Source organism: Chanodichthys erythropterus, chromosome 19 (assembly GCF_024489055.1).
Source record: "Chanodichthys erythropterus isolate Z2021 chromosome 19, ASM2448905v1, whole genome shotgun sequence".
NCBI classification, from domain to species: Eukaryota; Metazoa; Chordata; class Actinopteri; order Cypriniformes; family Xenocyprididae; genus Chanodichthys; species Chanodichthys erythropterus.
Genome location: NC_090239.1, coordinates 9,886,511 through 9,902,514, shown reverse-complemented (window position 1 = coordinate 9,902,514; position 16,004 = coordinate 9,886,511). Strand labels below are relative to the sequence as shown.

General features: G+C 35.5%; 1 protein-coding gene across 2 annotated transcripts in view; it reads left to right on the top strand.

Moving 5' to 3' along the window:
* Positions 1-16,004, top strand: part of cyth1b (cytohesin 1b) — an 82,223-nt gene that overhangs the window by 17,801 nt on the left and 48,418 nt on the right. The window lies entirely within an intron of this gene.

Here is a 16,004-nt window from a genome sequence, read left to right as displayed (position 1 = left end):
GACATGAGTTATTAAGAGCACACCTTCTTGATACACATGTTAAGGGACGTAAAGATGAAAATGAACACATCACGAATCCTAGTGTTTCAGAAAAACCCTTAGAGTAACCTCTTATGTGTAAATGTCAAGGACATTTGGATTTTTTCCATTTCATGACCCCTTTAAGTGATGGATTCATAGAGCTGGAACCATCTGAGTAAAGTCACGTGCAACTGCATGTTATATTAATCTAGTGTTGTTGCCGTGGTGATAAACAGTGTCCCTGGATCATGGAAGTGTTGGATGGTGAGACGGAGCTGTCGTCATGTTCCTGCAATGTGAGACAAATCATTTGTTGTGCTGATGGAAAGTTGCTGGGCTATCAGAAATTGTGTTTTAGATTCTGTTGCAACACTAATAATAGTGTCTCCATATGATGATTGCGAGACTTGAAACGTCCACCTGTTGCCCACTGACCTTCAGTCATGTCCTTTATCTGTAGTAATATGATCAGGTTGAATTGTGGTATTCATCTGCACTGTTTTTTTATGTACTTAGTCCTGCATTCCTCTGTTTGTGTGTGTTTATTTGTTTGTTTTATCACTCTCTGTGGGTTTATGCGTGTTTGTTGCTCATCAGTGCGATTTGTGTGAATTAAGTGATAGGGCTGCTGAGACAATCACTAGGTGAGAATGAAGAGGAGAAACTCTGAGAGAGACAAAAACAGAGTGTGAGAGAAAGACAGATTTTGTTTTAGACATCATAATAATGAAAAAAAATAAATAAATGAAGGGATTAGATCTGTGGCTTTTTATTTTAAATGGATTTTCTCTTCTTTCTTTCCTTTTTTATGCCATCTGTCGAAACTCAGTGACAAAATCCCCTTATGGACCCAAAAGAAAACACATCAGAAAACACCAGAAGCCTGTTTGGACATAAACTCTTATTTATTTTGTAGAGCTTTTTCCTAGTTTACTTAACAATTGTAGTAAATGGCAGAATTTTTTATTTTTTTATTTTTTTTACTTAATGGCTGCATTGCAGTTTAGATAATGAGTTCCTACTTGCGTTTCCTGCAAGTTCTTTGTCTCACATGTTTCTAAAATTCCTTTATAGATTCAAATGAGGATATTGTTGCCATAAAGTAAATGCCTGTTCACACCAAGAATAATAGCTAAAATGATAATTACAGCGATAACTAGATTGGCGTCCACACCAATGGACAAACTTTATACTATTAAACTATTATAAACATGTGTTGCATGTTGTCATCTGCCCCTTTAAATGCTCAAGTTCTTTAAAGTCGATGGATTCTGATTGGCTCTCAATGTTCTATTGCAGCTGGAAAAAATCATTCTGAAAGTGATTCCAACAATATTGTTCCTCAATATCAAAATTTGAGATTGAACATTTATATTATCATGTTCTGATAGAATTATTAATTTGATCTTTGTTGAAACTCTTGAGGAAACGTGAGAATGTTGTTAGAAAAACCTAAGAAACAGGACACTTTAGCAAAAATCTTAATTTGCTCTCCAATTTATTTCATTGATGTTTGGTAAAAACAACAAAAGTATGTAAGATTTCACATTTAAATTTACCCCAATGATGATGCAGTGACTGACTGAATAATACGTTAACCACAATGACAGATAATAGATTTATTCTTGCACTGTCTGTTTAAATGTTTTTTTTTTTTTTTGTTAGTTGATCTGGCCATATTTTACCCCTGTGGGAGTTTACATCACACTGTCTGGCTTGTGTTAGCATCCCACCCATTCCCTCCACCCATACACACAGGATAGCAAATTTTGGACACTTCAAAGATGCTTCCCTTGTTTTAATGTCACATTTATCCGAATAATACCAGTTGACCATCATTTGGTAAGGTATTTATTTACACTAAGACTTAAGCACTAGAATTGCAATGTAACTGTAATGTTCTAAGAGTGATGATATCAATGCAAAAGCACTGGGATTTTTCAATGTTTGTACATTATCACTCCGTTTGTCTGTATTTGCATGTTCAAGACGGACTGTGTATTTTTCAGACTCTTTAGGGCTTTTCACACTGCACAAAACCCCGGGTTATCGTTGTTCAAAACACCGCTTTTAACCCTGGGTAAAGGAGCATTTCACACTTGTAATTTAGATGCAGGGTTAGCACCTCGGGGTTATGAAACCCTGCTTCACCGCTTTTGCATTGTTACCTCAGCATTGCGGTGCCAAACTTGTACAGTGTGAAACGATGCAGTGTTAGAATGTTACAACTAGATGCTTACAGCAACCGACAACCAATCGTGAGCCTTATATTTACACGCTTTGGGCAATCACGGAAACACTGCGCGATGTTTAAACAGTCATTTCTGCGTAAGTAAGGAAAAATGTTGAATTTCGACCCCCTGCCAGATTATTACCCCCCTAGTATTGGTAGGTTTAGGAGTAGGTGTGGGGGAGGGGTTAGGATTAGGGGTGGAATTAAGATTAGGTAATCAGGTAGCGACTTCAATGAGGGGGGTAATAATTTGGATGGGGGTCAAAATTCGGCACATTAACTGTAATGGAAAACGCGACAATTGGAGTGAAAAAGAGACATTGTTCTTACCTTTATAGTTCGCACACTCAGAAAAAAAACTGATATTACGGTCAGAGCCTTTATGTAAACAGGTCACGTGTTTGTGTTTGTCCAGTCAGTGACGCTGACACCGCAAATATGCAGATATTTTGGAATGTGCAGTGTGAAACGGTGGCTTATGAATACCCACGATTAACTGTCAATCCCCGGGTATAATATGAGCAGTGTGTAACGTGAATAAAGATAACCTAGGATTTCATTTACCAGGAGTTTAGAGTGACCCAGGGTTAACTTTTTTTTTAAGTGTGAAAAGCCCTTTTCTGCAGATTACTTAGTTATGGCAGTAGTTGGATGGGTTTATGAGTATGTCAGTGAATCATTCACTCAACCAAATAGTTTAAAAATGCTGATTCATTCACGATCTGAATACCGCTAAACTTTGCATTGTTTGGAGACTACTTTGATATTTAGAATTATTTTCATTGCCGGAGCAAAAACAGATGAAGTAACTGGAAATATTGTAAAGTTCATGTAAGTTAATCAGTATTTTTTGCCTTGTATATTGAACTATTGACACTTGCAAAATACTATTGCGTGTGTCATATACTGCGTGAATTTTGAATAATTATTCAGTAAATTAATAAATATTTGTTATTTTGTACATATATATATATATATATATATATATATATCTATATATATATATATATATATATATGTACAAAATAACAAATATTTATATATGTATAATTTTATGTGGGGTTCACTGGCACTGTGTCCTTGTTTCTTTGTAATACATTTAAAAGGATTCAATGAATTTGATTTTTTTTTTCAAAAGCCTTAAGGATTTTCTATGCAGAAATCGTGACTTCTTTTTCTTTGTAAAGATATATGGATGCTGTGAATCCATTTTAGTAAGTCATTTGTCATGAATCATTACCAAATCACATGGACAGGAAATTCAATGCATCCATGCTCTTTCATTTCTCCAGAGTTTGGCAAACTACAGCATTTTTCAATCCAGTGAAATGGGAAGTCATTTATTTTTAGTGTACTAAGGGCTGTTCTCATAATGACACTGAGCATCAAAAAGACAAATATGTGTGTAAAGCTGCTCTCCTGTTCTGCACTGACACTGTCAGAGATATTTCACTCTTGGCTGATAATTTTCTTAAAAAACAGCCACACAGCATCACTGTGACTCTTGTGTTACCATTAGTAATGACTTTGGTATAAGAAGATGCAAAGCATTTAAGTCCAAGCTATTCTTTTTACATGATAGAGGAGTCCAGCTGTAAGATTAGTACCAAAGTGACCAGTCCTTGAAACACAGCTAAAAGGTGCAATTGAGAGGCCCATTCCTCCCTAAAGCTTTTTACTGTAAAAGTGCTGGTCTGTGTGTACTTAGAGATGGAGAGATTTCACACTGTGCAAAAAAGCCTTAAGTGAGTCTTACTTCACTTAAAGGTCACTCCAAGTCATAAAGAAGAATGGTAAGAAAAAATAATCAAAAGAAATGGATCAAGAAGTGTGAACGTGGGAATGTGAGAATGGAGAGGGTTATTGTGAAATGCTGTTCAGTGAGGAGGAAGTAGATTGCATACAAGAAATCATATTGGTGAGAGTTTCATCTGTTCACACACACATACACACACAGGTTTGTTTTGCTATCTTAGTGGGGACTCTCCATAGGCGTAATGGTATTTATGCTGTACAAACTGTATATTCTATCCCCCTACACTACCCCCTATCCCTAAACCTAACCATCACAGGAAACATTCTGCATTTTTACATTTTCAAAAAAACATAATTTAGTATGTTTATTAATCCATTTCCCTCGTGGGGACCGCTGGCTGGTCCCCACGATGTAGGTGATCTCAGGTTTTTATTACATCGTGGGGACATTTGGTCATATATAAACAAGAACACACACACACACAGTGATTCAGATGCCAAGGGCGTCTCAATGATTTCCAATTCTAATCATGATGAGTCAATAAGTCAATCAAGCTTTCTCTGAATGAGTAGTGTTTTATTATCACCACCTCCAAATTCACATGTGGCTAATGAAGAACTTTTAAAGAGGAATTTAATGTCTATAATATGTTTATGCTGCACAATTTTAGTGTGTTTCTTTCATGAAGTTCCCTTATAAAAGTTGATTTCCAGTAAACAAATTCCTTTCATGCTGAAATCGTGATTTATTTTTCTCAGTAAAAATATATTCATACTGTGGCTGTCATGATTTGGGGGAAAAAAATGTGAATTGCATTTTTTTTACCTGATAAAATTTGCGATTGCAATTTAAAATGTGATTAAAAATAAAAAAATCAAGTTTTGCTGTTCTCGTTTGTTGTGCTGCACTAATATATATATATATATATATATATATATATATATTTTTTATGTATACCATTTAAAAAAAAAAAAAAAAAATATATATATATATATATATATATATATATATATATATATATATATATAATACATTTTTATTTTTTTTTTTGTTACAACTGTAAAATTAAAATACTAATATATGGTTGTCTTAATTTCTTCACTTTGTATATGTATACTGTCTTTCTGTATACATATGCAGGTTCTTGTGTATGTTAAGTTTTATTGTGAATTATGAATTGCATTTTGACACATTTTGTAATGCAGCAATGTGTGAAATCAAGTATGCATAACATCTATCCAGTGTTGCTGTGCAGGCTGCTTGAGATGTTTTCATAGGTAAACAACCACAGTATTTACAATTTTTCGTGGAATCAGCCTAAGCATAGCTTACTCATAGTTATTGCTGCATATTAAGCTGAGATAGTAGTAAGTATTTTAACACCACAATAATGAAACACTTCACCTTTAGATTAAATACACACACACACACACACACACACACAAACACACACACACTGGGCAGCTGCTCTCAGAATGAGCCTCACAACAAGCTTGTATACTTGAACCAAATTTGACCTGCCAGTTTTGCCTCATGCAACCTATTCATGCACATTTGTAAAAACTCTTCTTTTTCAGACACAAACAGCAAAGAGCTGGTTGAATTATTATTATTGAACTATGATGAGTTATTACTGTTGGAAAATACTAAGATATGTTGAAATTTGGAGAGAAAATGTAGATGCATACAAGGTCCAAATTGAACACTCGCAAAAATTAATTAAAAAGAAATGTATAACAACTTTTTTTTAAATAAAATAATTATATATTTATATATGTACCATATGTACAAAGACCACAAATTATTTTAAAATGATTAAAATAATGATTTTAAATTGATTATTTTAAAATGATTTCCATAAAGGTCGCTTATATAGACACAACAGAAAAAACTGGCTATGGTCATGAGAAACTTTTCACTATGTGGGGGTGGGGGGGTGTGTGAAAGGACCCCTTGAAGTAACCTACCAGGCACATCTCTCTTTCTAGATCGTTGGAATGAGAGTATGTATGCATGAGAACAATCGAAAGAAGAGCTAAAGTGACTATATCGTAAAGGGGTTATGAAGAGAAGGGCTGTGTGAGCGGATAGAGGTGTGATATGAGTGAAGTGACTCATTTTTGGACTATTATCATGCTGGAAGCAAGTCAGTGCTGCCCACTCATGGATCTCCCATGATGCCGGTGTGGTGGCCCACCAGTTCTTCTGAGGGAGTCACCGTCTGTGATGATAAACAGTGAAGGACAAAACAAGTCTTATTTACATCTCTCTTTCTAGCTCTTTTCCAAAACCTAATGAGCTGCCTCGCTGCCTACTGCCTACACAGGCAGCTGCTTTCTGTGACAGCAGACTGGAATGGGACCTCAGTTGAGTGATTTTTGACTCTTTTCAGGAATTCATACAATATACATACATGTCACCCACCATCTGGAATTTGTTTTTGCACTGAACTCAATGAAATGCATACTGGGATTGCATCTACATATCATCACTGTCAGGTGGAATGTACCTGTATCTCCATTTTTCGTCATTTTTTTTTTTGCTGCCTTCGCATGCTATCAGAAATGTGATAATTTCCACTCCTGAAGTCGTGATTACAAGCTTATCGCATTCAAGTTTGGCCAAATGACAGAAAAAATCTGAGCGTTCACATAGTTACAATAAACTTTAAATCCTGTAAGTTGATTAATTTAATTAAGTTGATTAAGTTAGTTAAACTATGCGCTTATTGCCTCAAATGACAAAAACTCTATTTGAGCTTGGTTTTAGTAAATTGTTAATATAATGACATGTTCAAATGTCTGACCAAATATAAATCCACAATATAAACTTTGAGATTCAAAAATACAAATATTTTTCCTTTTCCTGAAAAGTAGCATTTTTGGACATGCAAGGTTTCCGCCTGACAGTGATGACATGAAGGATGCATTTGATGCTGCCTTGAAATTGTGTGAAAATGAGGAATCCTAAAAATTTGAGATTACAATTTGCTAGGTTTTGGAAAAGAGCTTCTATCTCTATATCCTTAAATTTCATTTTCTTAGTAGTTCTCCTGAGCCTTTTATTGAACTCTGCCTCTCCAAAATCTATTATTCCTGGGCTCTTTCCTTTATTGCATCTGCTTGACAGGTTAATATCTAACTCCTGTCCTTAAATCTGTCCCTCATTTTCACACCTTATCATCTCAGATCTTCATCAGAGATGAGCAGAGGAGAATGGAAACTTTACATGCAGCAATTTCAAAACCAAGTTGCATCTTAAAGGAGTTAAAGTTGTGATTGTGTAATTGTCAGGAGTGCACATAAGTTTTTTGGTCTGGTGACACACTTATCCTAAAAGTTTCATCATCATCTTCCTGACTGCTCTCCTCACTATCTTCTTTTCTCTCAAACATGGTAGATGATGATAATGATTTTTAAAATTTTGTTTCACTAACATTAATGACACAGACAACAGCAAGAATATTAGGCTGCTGTCACTTTAATAAGGAAAGCACGGACTGAATAACTGACACATCAACACAATACCGTTTTTTTCTCAACTGTTCACTTATGACATAACCGAGAGAATACTTTCTGAGACAGGTACTTTGACATAATTTTGTGTGTATGTGTCCGTTAAAGTGCAAGTAAACGCAAAAGAGGAATTAATTCGGTGTCTGAATCACTCTCTCTCTTTCTGCGTGCACGCGTTTCGGGGGTGTGAGGCTGTGCGCACAGATAACAGCTCACGAGTCCTGATTTTCGCCTCTTCTGCGTTTAAAATCGTTTTAATGTGTTAATTGCCGTGACAAAACACGTCCAAATGATAAACTTTCATTTTATGATGGTTCAATTTAGCAGTTAATCCGCGAATCGCATGCATGCCGAACCGCTGGACCTTATCCGTACGTATCACAGATTAACTGTTGATCTGTCTGTTGCACATCTAATAATTAAAGTCATACCAAATATCATAGAAACCAAAATTCATCCCATCAATATTAGTGACCATTCTCCGGTAACTCTCACATGGAACACACCCGCCATACAGAAGCACCCCGGTAGATGGCGTTTTAATACATCACTCTTGAAGGATCCAGAATTTGACAGCTACTTCAAGAGAGAGTGGACATCCTTCCTTGAAATAAATGACTCTCCAAAGTCACCAGCATCACTGCTCTGGGAAACATGGAAAGTAGTATTACGGGGAAAAATTATATCATATTCAGTTCATAAAAAAAAGAAGGAAAAAGAAAAAGAAGTCCAACTAGAAGAAAAAATAAAAGAATTGGAAATTTTACACGCAAATAACCCATCAGAAACCATCCATAAAGAATTAAGAAAAAATAAATGCTTGCTTAATGAAATAATAAATAAAAGAAACCAATTTCTTATTCACAGACTTCGTCACGAGACTTTTCACCATAGCAATAAATCCGGAAAATATTTAGCCAGTCAAATCAAAAGAAATAAAGAAAAAACAGCTATAACGTCTATTAGAAACTCAGCAGGGAAACTAACCAATTCACCAATTGAGATAAATAAAATATTTGAAGAATACTACAAAAAATTATACTCATCTGATCTGGACCCAAACCAAGAAGACATAAACCAATTCCTTGATAACATCCTACTACCAAAACTCAACCCGGAACAAATTAACTCTCTCGAATTACCAGTCACTGAAAAAGAACTCCACTCCGCGCTGAAACACATGCAAAATAATAAGGCACCAGGACCGGATGGCTTCCCTGCTGAGTTCTGCAAACATTTTTGGTCAACCTTATTCCCACTATTCAGTAGAACAATAACAGAAATAAAACAAAATGCTAAATTCCCATCCCACATGAACACAGCGCTTATATCACTCATCCCTAAACCCAACAAAGACCACACCCTCACATCTAACTACCGTCCTATTTCACTTATAAATGTCGACATAAAAATCATCAGCAAAGCATTATCCCATAGAATTGAAAAAATTATCCCATATATCATCCATCCTGATCAGACCGGCTTTATAAAAGGTAGACATGCATCCAACAATACTCGCAGATTATACAATTTAATGCATTACTCATCAGTACAACAGAAAGATACTCTCATTGCCACATTAGATGCAGAAAAAGCTTTCGACAGGGTCAACTGGAAATTTTTATTCACCACACTACAAAAATTTGGCTTTGGAGAGTCATTTATTAACTGGATCAAGATTTTATACACATCACCATCTGCCACAGTCACAACCAATGGACTAACATCACAAAGCTTCACATTGCACAGGGGGACAAGGCAGGGATGTCCACTCTCTCCATCTCTATTCACCATTTTTATTGAACCCCTAGCAGCAGCTATCCGCCAAAACCCATCGATCAAAGGTATTGAAACACCACAACAAACACATAAAATCTCACTTTATGCAGATGATATTCTACTATTTATACAAAAACCGTTAGTATCCACTCAAGAAATAATTAAAACAATCCAGTCCTTTTCAAAGATCTCAGATTATGCAATAAATTGGAACAAATCATCCATCCTCCCTTTACATAAAACCAAATGGGATGTGGCGCCCCACCAATCACCTATACCTATATGTCATGATCACATTACTTACCTAGGCATCAAAATTTCCTCCAGACTGTCAGAGTTGGTAACACTCAACTTCACACCACTGCTAAAAAAAATAGAAGATGACTTGCTTCGATGGCTCAACCTTCCAATCTCCATAATTGGCAGGATAGCGGCAATAAAGATGACAATTTTACCAAAAATCAATTATCTATTCTCAATGATTCCAACCCACCCCACACTCACCTGGTTTAAATCACTAGACTCCATTATCACTCACTTCTACTGGAAAAATAAAACGCCAAGGATAAAACTCGCTACACTACAAAAAAATAAGGCTCAAGGAGGACTAGAAGCACCAAACTTTCATTACTACTCAATGGCTAACCAACTGCAATACATATACAAATGGATCCACCCCACCCAATCCGATATTATATGGCTAGATATAGAACAGTCACTATGCAAAGAATTAAATATAGCTGACATACCATTCCTTTCTAAATCAATCAAACAACACACATGTTTTAATGCTGTAACAATAAATTCCACTCTGACAGCCTGGTGGAAATTTCACCAAATCACAAATTCTATACTAGTTCCGTCTAACCTCACCCCACTGTGGAACAATCCTGACTTCATAAGCAATAAAAAAATACTGAACTTCCGCACATGGGCTGAAAAAGGTATCACTCACATTAAACATATTTTCAAATCCAACACATTAACAACATTTCCGCAGTTGGCCCAGGAGTTTGGCATCAGGAGCAATGAATTTTTAAAATACCTACAAATCAAATCTTCTGTTCTGGCAAAAATAAACATCAGAGCCACAAACTTAGAACTTCCACCCGCAATATCAGACTTGGTTAACATTCCATCCCCAAAGAAACTTCTCTCTAAAATATACAAAATCATTTCAAATCAACTTCAGACCATATACTTGCCAACAATAAAATGGGAAAATGATCTCTCAATAGCTCCTGATGCCAACTTCTGGACCCAAATCTGCAAAAACATCTATCTTATGTCCAAAAATGCTAATCTTCAATTAATACAATACAAAACACTTCACAGAACACATTACACGGGCAATAGATTAGCTAAAATGGGTTTTACATCAGAAATTTGCACACATTGCAGTCAGAAATCCACAGATACATACATCCATGCAACCTGGCACTGCACTCCCATCAAACAGTTTTGGGAAGAGGTAACACAGTCACTATCCACTTTAGTGGGTTGCCACATCCCACTATCGCCCTCTCTCTGCTTGCTAGGGGACCTCACAATAATTACTGATAAATCTATAAACTTTAAAATTCTCCTAATAGCTCTAACCATCGCCAAGAAAACTATCCTCATGAACTGGAAAACTCGCAACAACATACACATTAACCACTGGAAAAATCTCCTTACCGACTTCATTACATTTGAATATACATCTCCCTCCTATAATCATTCATCTGAAACCGACCTTTGTCATCCAACACTTTCTGACCTCTTACAACTCTGAATCCCTTCTCTATCCTCAACTTCAACTCCTCCCACCTTATAATCAAACCACAGATATTACTGCATTGCTGTTACTGTTGTCATCATTGTCATTATTTTCATACTTTCATTAATGTTAATGTTATGATTGCTATTATTGTTTGTTGTTATCATTGTCATTATTGTTGTATTTATTGTTGCTCTTATCACTCTTATCATTGCCATTGTCATCATCATTGTCATCATCATTATTATTATTATTATTATTATTATTATTATTATTGCTATTATGGAATAACTAACCTGGTTTTCATTGTCAACACCACTATATTTAAAACATTGGATTATTTCCAATCCCCCCCTAATCTTCTCGTGTTTTTAATGCACCACAACGTAGAAGAGAAAATATATATACATACATTGAAAAACCTCACAAACACTCAGGCAGGTGAGACAGGCGAGAAGTGGTGCACTAGGACAGCAGCTCTGTCCCAGGTTGACACACCCGCACCATGTCCCCCTTCTTTTAATGCACCTTAGACACTACACATAACAAAAAAAAAAAAAAAAAAAAAAAGGACATAGGTACCGAAAAGATGCAGGGGGGAGGTCTATATTATATTATATTATATTATATTATATTATATCACTAGCTGAAATTAATTGATTCATTGAGAGTGGTGTGACAATGGTAATCATTACATCGGACCAAAAAAAAAAAAAAAAAAAAAAAAAAAAAAAAAATTTGACTAATGCCAGAATGGTGATGGTGGGTGAGTGCTGTTAATGGTGATGACAATGGTAATAAATGGGCACACATACACACACACACACACACACACACACACACACACACACACACACACACACACACACACACACACACACACACACATGTTTGTTTTTGTGAATTGTGGGGACTTTCCATAGACTTCAATGCATTTTACACTGAACAAACTGTACATTCTATCCCCCTACCCTGCCCCTACCCCTAAACCTAACCCTCACAGGAAACTGTGCAAACTTTTACTTTTTCACAAAAACTCATTCTATATGATTTATAAACCCATTTACATTGTGGGGACCGCTGGCTGGTCCCCACGATGTAGGTGAACTCAGGTTTATATTACATCATGGGGACATTTGGTCCCCACAATGTAATATAAACAAAAGCACATACATCACACTTATACATTTACACCTTTTTTCTTTTTTTTTTTTTTGTTCACTTCTGGAATTATGGAACTACTAGATTGTTGGTCACTGCACTATTAGAGTCTGTACATCTGTCTGTCTGTCTGTTAATAATAAAAAAAAAAAAAAAAAAAAAAAATAAAAAAATAATAATAATTAAAGAACACATTTATCATCATGATTGCGATCTTACCAGAGATGGAGAAAAATCCTACTCCAGTAAGTTAACGTGTCCCTGTGAACCGGTCCTAAAAATGTTGGTACTCAAAAGCGCTTCCCTCCATGTTTTCATCGTTCATTTTTACCATGTACACTGCAAAATCTCCAGAGTTAAATCAACTCTGCTCAGAGTACATATGGTCGCTCTCTACATAGAGTTAAAATAACACTGAAGCAGAGTTAAATTTATTGCGATAGCATGCTGTTTGTGGAGTTAATCAGATATTGAGAGATTTTATGATCTTCAGTTGATTTCATCTAAGGCTGTGGCTGAAGTCAGTTGTACTTCTTGTGTTTCCCTTCAGTGATTCTGCTTGTTAACATCAGGTGTTCATCACTAATGCTCAATCATAATGTAATTAATCACTTAATTATCTCATTAACTTTAACTCTGTTTCAGTGTTACTTTAATACTAAGTAGAGAGGGATCATATGGAATCTGAGCAGAGTTGATTTAACTCTTGCTGTGTATGTGCACTTATGTGCACCCCTGGTCATTATACACTTCCATCATGTAATTTCAAAGCCTTCTGATTTCTTTAAGCTACAGTACAATAAGCTTTGTGTAAGAAACAGACTGGAATTTAGTTTATTTAATAATCTAATAATCTTCCACTCCAGTAAGCAAACAAATCATTCAGCCTGATTTTGAGAACTGAATCAAACAAATCATTTAAATCATTCAGCAATCAGACTTACACTTCTGTTTTGGTTTTCATGGCTTTGAATATAGCACTTGGTTCATATTGAACACACTTATGATAATTTTATGGTGCTTTTGTTGTCATTTTTAAACCTTGAAACCTCCAATCTTGATTCATTATCATTATATTGAAAATAATTTTTAAGCCCAGGATATTATTCAGAAATCAAACTGTTGTGTTCCATAGAAGAAAGAAACTCATACCCATAACATAGTTTTTGTATGAATTATTCCTCTAAGGCAGGTCTGTCTTTCACCCTCCTGAATGGACCAGCACTTTCCACTTCTGCTAGGCCATAGGACCATAGCGCATTTGTGCCCTAATACGTAGGCTAGTTGGGTTCTGGAACTGCACCTTTCAGAGCAATGAGTAATGACATCATAAAGAGAGGTAGCCTCTGGGGTTTCTGCTACTGTCTGGTGCTCTTCTCCAGACATAGACTTTATTGGAACTGGCTATCAAAATCCCAAGCAGTGCCATGACCATTTCTTAAACGGAATGGCCAATCAGAGGTGTTTAAGTTAGCACTGTGTAGTGGTGAGTGGGTTCTGATTTCTGCACTCTCACAAATCCTCTCAGTATAACAAACAATTATGTAAATAAGAGATTCATTGTGCAGTCAGCTTCATTTATTATAATGGGAATTTGTGAGATGAACTTAAGATGACAGCTTTTTAGTAATTATAATGGAAGCGCTCTTTGAATGCTTTCTGCCATGCCAAATCCCGCATACATTGTGCTTGCTTCTATTAAAATTAACAGTGGTTTGTGAACGTAGACGCTTTAATAACAATTAATTTATTGGGAGCTTTCATGCTGGGATGTGTAGGTTGTGCGGTGACACAAAACTATTTCTACATCTCCTTAGCCTTACCCTGGAGTTGATTCACCCTTATGTTTTTATTATTATTGTGTGTTGGTGGAATTGATGAGCTTTTGTGACTCATGTTTATGAAGTGTAGGCATAATGCAAATGGTTTTGGTGTAGTTGTAGGATGGACCATCTTGTGTTTTGGTGTTGTTTTAAAGGTAGGGTAGGCAATTTTCGGAGAGGGTATCAATAGCAAGCTAGCTTTGAAAGCATAGGATCCAACCCTCCCTTCAGAGCGTCTCCAAAACCATGCCCCCTCCAAAACACATGAAGCAGGGAGCAAACAATGTTAAACTACCTCATGTCTCAAAGCACATAACTACAATAATAATGAACATTAAACAACTTAAAAGCACTGACCTGTACCACCTGGCTGCTGCAGATTCATTTCGGCGTTGATAGTATTGCCATAGAAAAGCATAAAATCGAATCGCTCCTAGTATAATGTGACAGGTTTCCTTCTCTTACAAATTATGGTATATATGGAGCATAAGCTTGTTGTTTTGGTTCAGGAGGAACTGTAAAAGGTGACTGCTATCGAGGTGTATGGAGGTATGGAAATGCATACATTTATCAGGACAGAGACTTTCAACCAGCATAACAAAAAATGATTCTGGAACAAATCACCTGCTCTGCCTTTAATATAGAACTTGGACTATTTCAGTTATAATAAATACAGATTGTTAACATTTTGGTAAATTTCTGTTTCTAAAATCATATAAAGTTTGCCCCCTATGAAAACGAAATGACCCCTCATTCTGTATGTCCTGGCGTCGGCCCTGGCCTTGACTAGTATTATGTTTAAAATGAGGGCAAATATGGTCTCACGCATGTACATATATCAATGTATCTAAACTTTGACACAAACTATTCAGAATACTGTTTTATTAGATGTGGGAGATGTTTTAAGCATCACCCTGACACATATATATATTGCAGTGCCACATCAGACTCCCAAGGAAGTTCAGAAGGATTTATTGCTACTGGCTTTTGCAGCTTCAGTATTGACTTTGCTCTTATGCTGATGTTTAAAACCGGAGATTGTTTTTCTTTTTTTTCTTTTCTATTTTATTAAATGTCATCACATAGAGTGTAATGAGACAGGGACATTTGAAGAAAACCCAAAAACCCAGAAAGACATGCAGTGAACCCTTTTTTGATTTGTAGCAATAGCCAACAATACATTGTATGGGACAAAATTATCCATTTTTCTTTTATGCCAAAACTCATTAGGATATTAAGTAAAGTTCATGTTCCATGAAAATATTTTGTACATTTCCTACCATAAATAAAATATTTATTTTTTGTGAGTGGATATGCATTGCTAAGGACTTCATCTGGACAACTTTAAAGGTGATTTTTTCAATATTTAGATTTTTTTGCACCCTCAGATTCCAGATTTTTAAATAGTTGTATCTCGGGCAAATATTGCCCTATCCTAACAAACCATACATCAGTGGAAAGCTTATTTATTTAGAAAAAATTGACCATTATGACTGGTTCACATATTCACTATTAACTACCACTTTTGCCTCAATAAACTCCTAATTTACTGCTTATTAATAGTTAGTAAGGTAGTTGTTGTAGTGGTTAAGTTTAGGTATTGGGTAGGATTAAGGCATGTAGAATATGGTGATTAAGGCATTAATATGCACTTTATAAGTACTAATATGCGAGCTAATAAGCAACTAGTTAATAGCGAGAATTGGTCCCCAAACTATAGTGTTAAATTGATCAAATAAATTCAAATAAATCCTATATATATATATATATATATATATATATATATATATATATATATATATATATATATATATATATATATATATATATATATATATATAATATACACACACACTTTCTGTGATATTTTAATATATACTATTGCTTTCTTTCAGTTTCCGGCAGGCTCTAGTTGTTCAGCAACATTTATGCTTCTGTTATTTCCTTTCATATACTC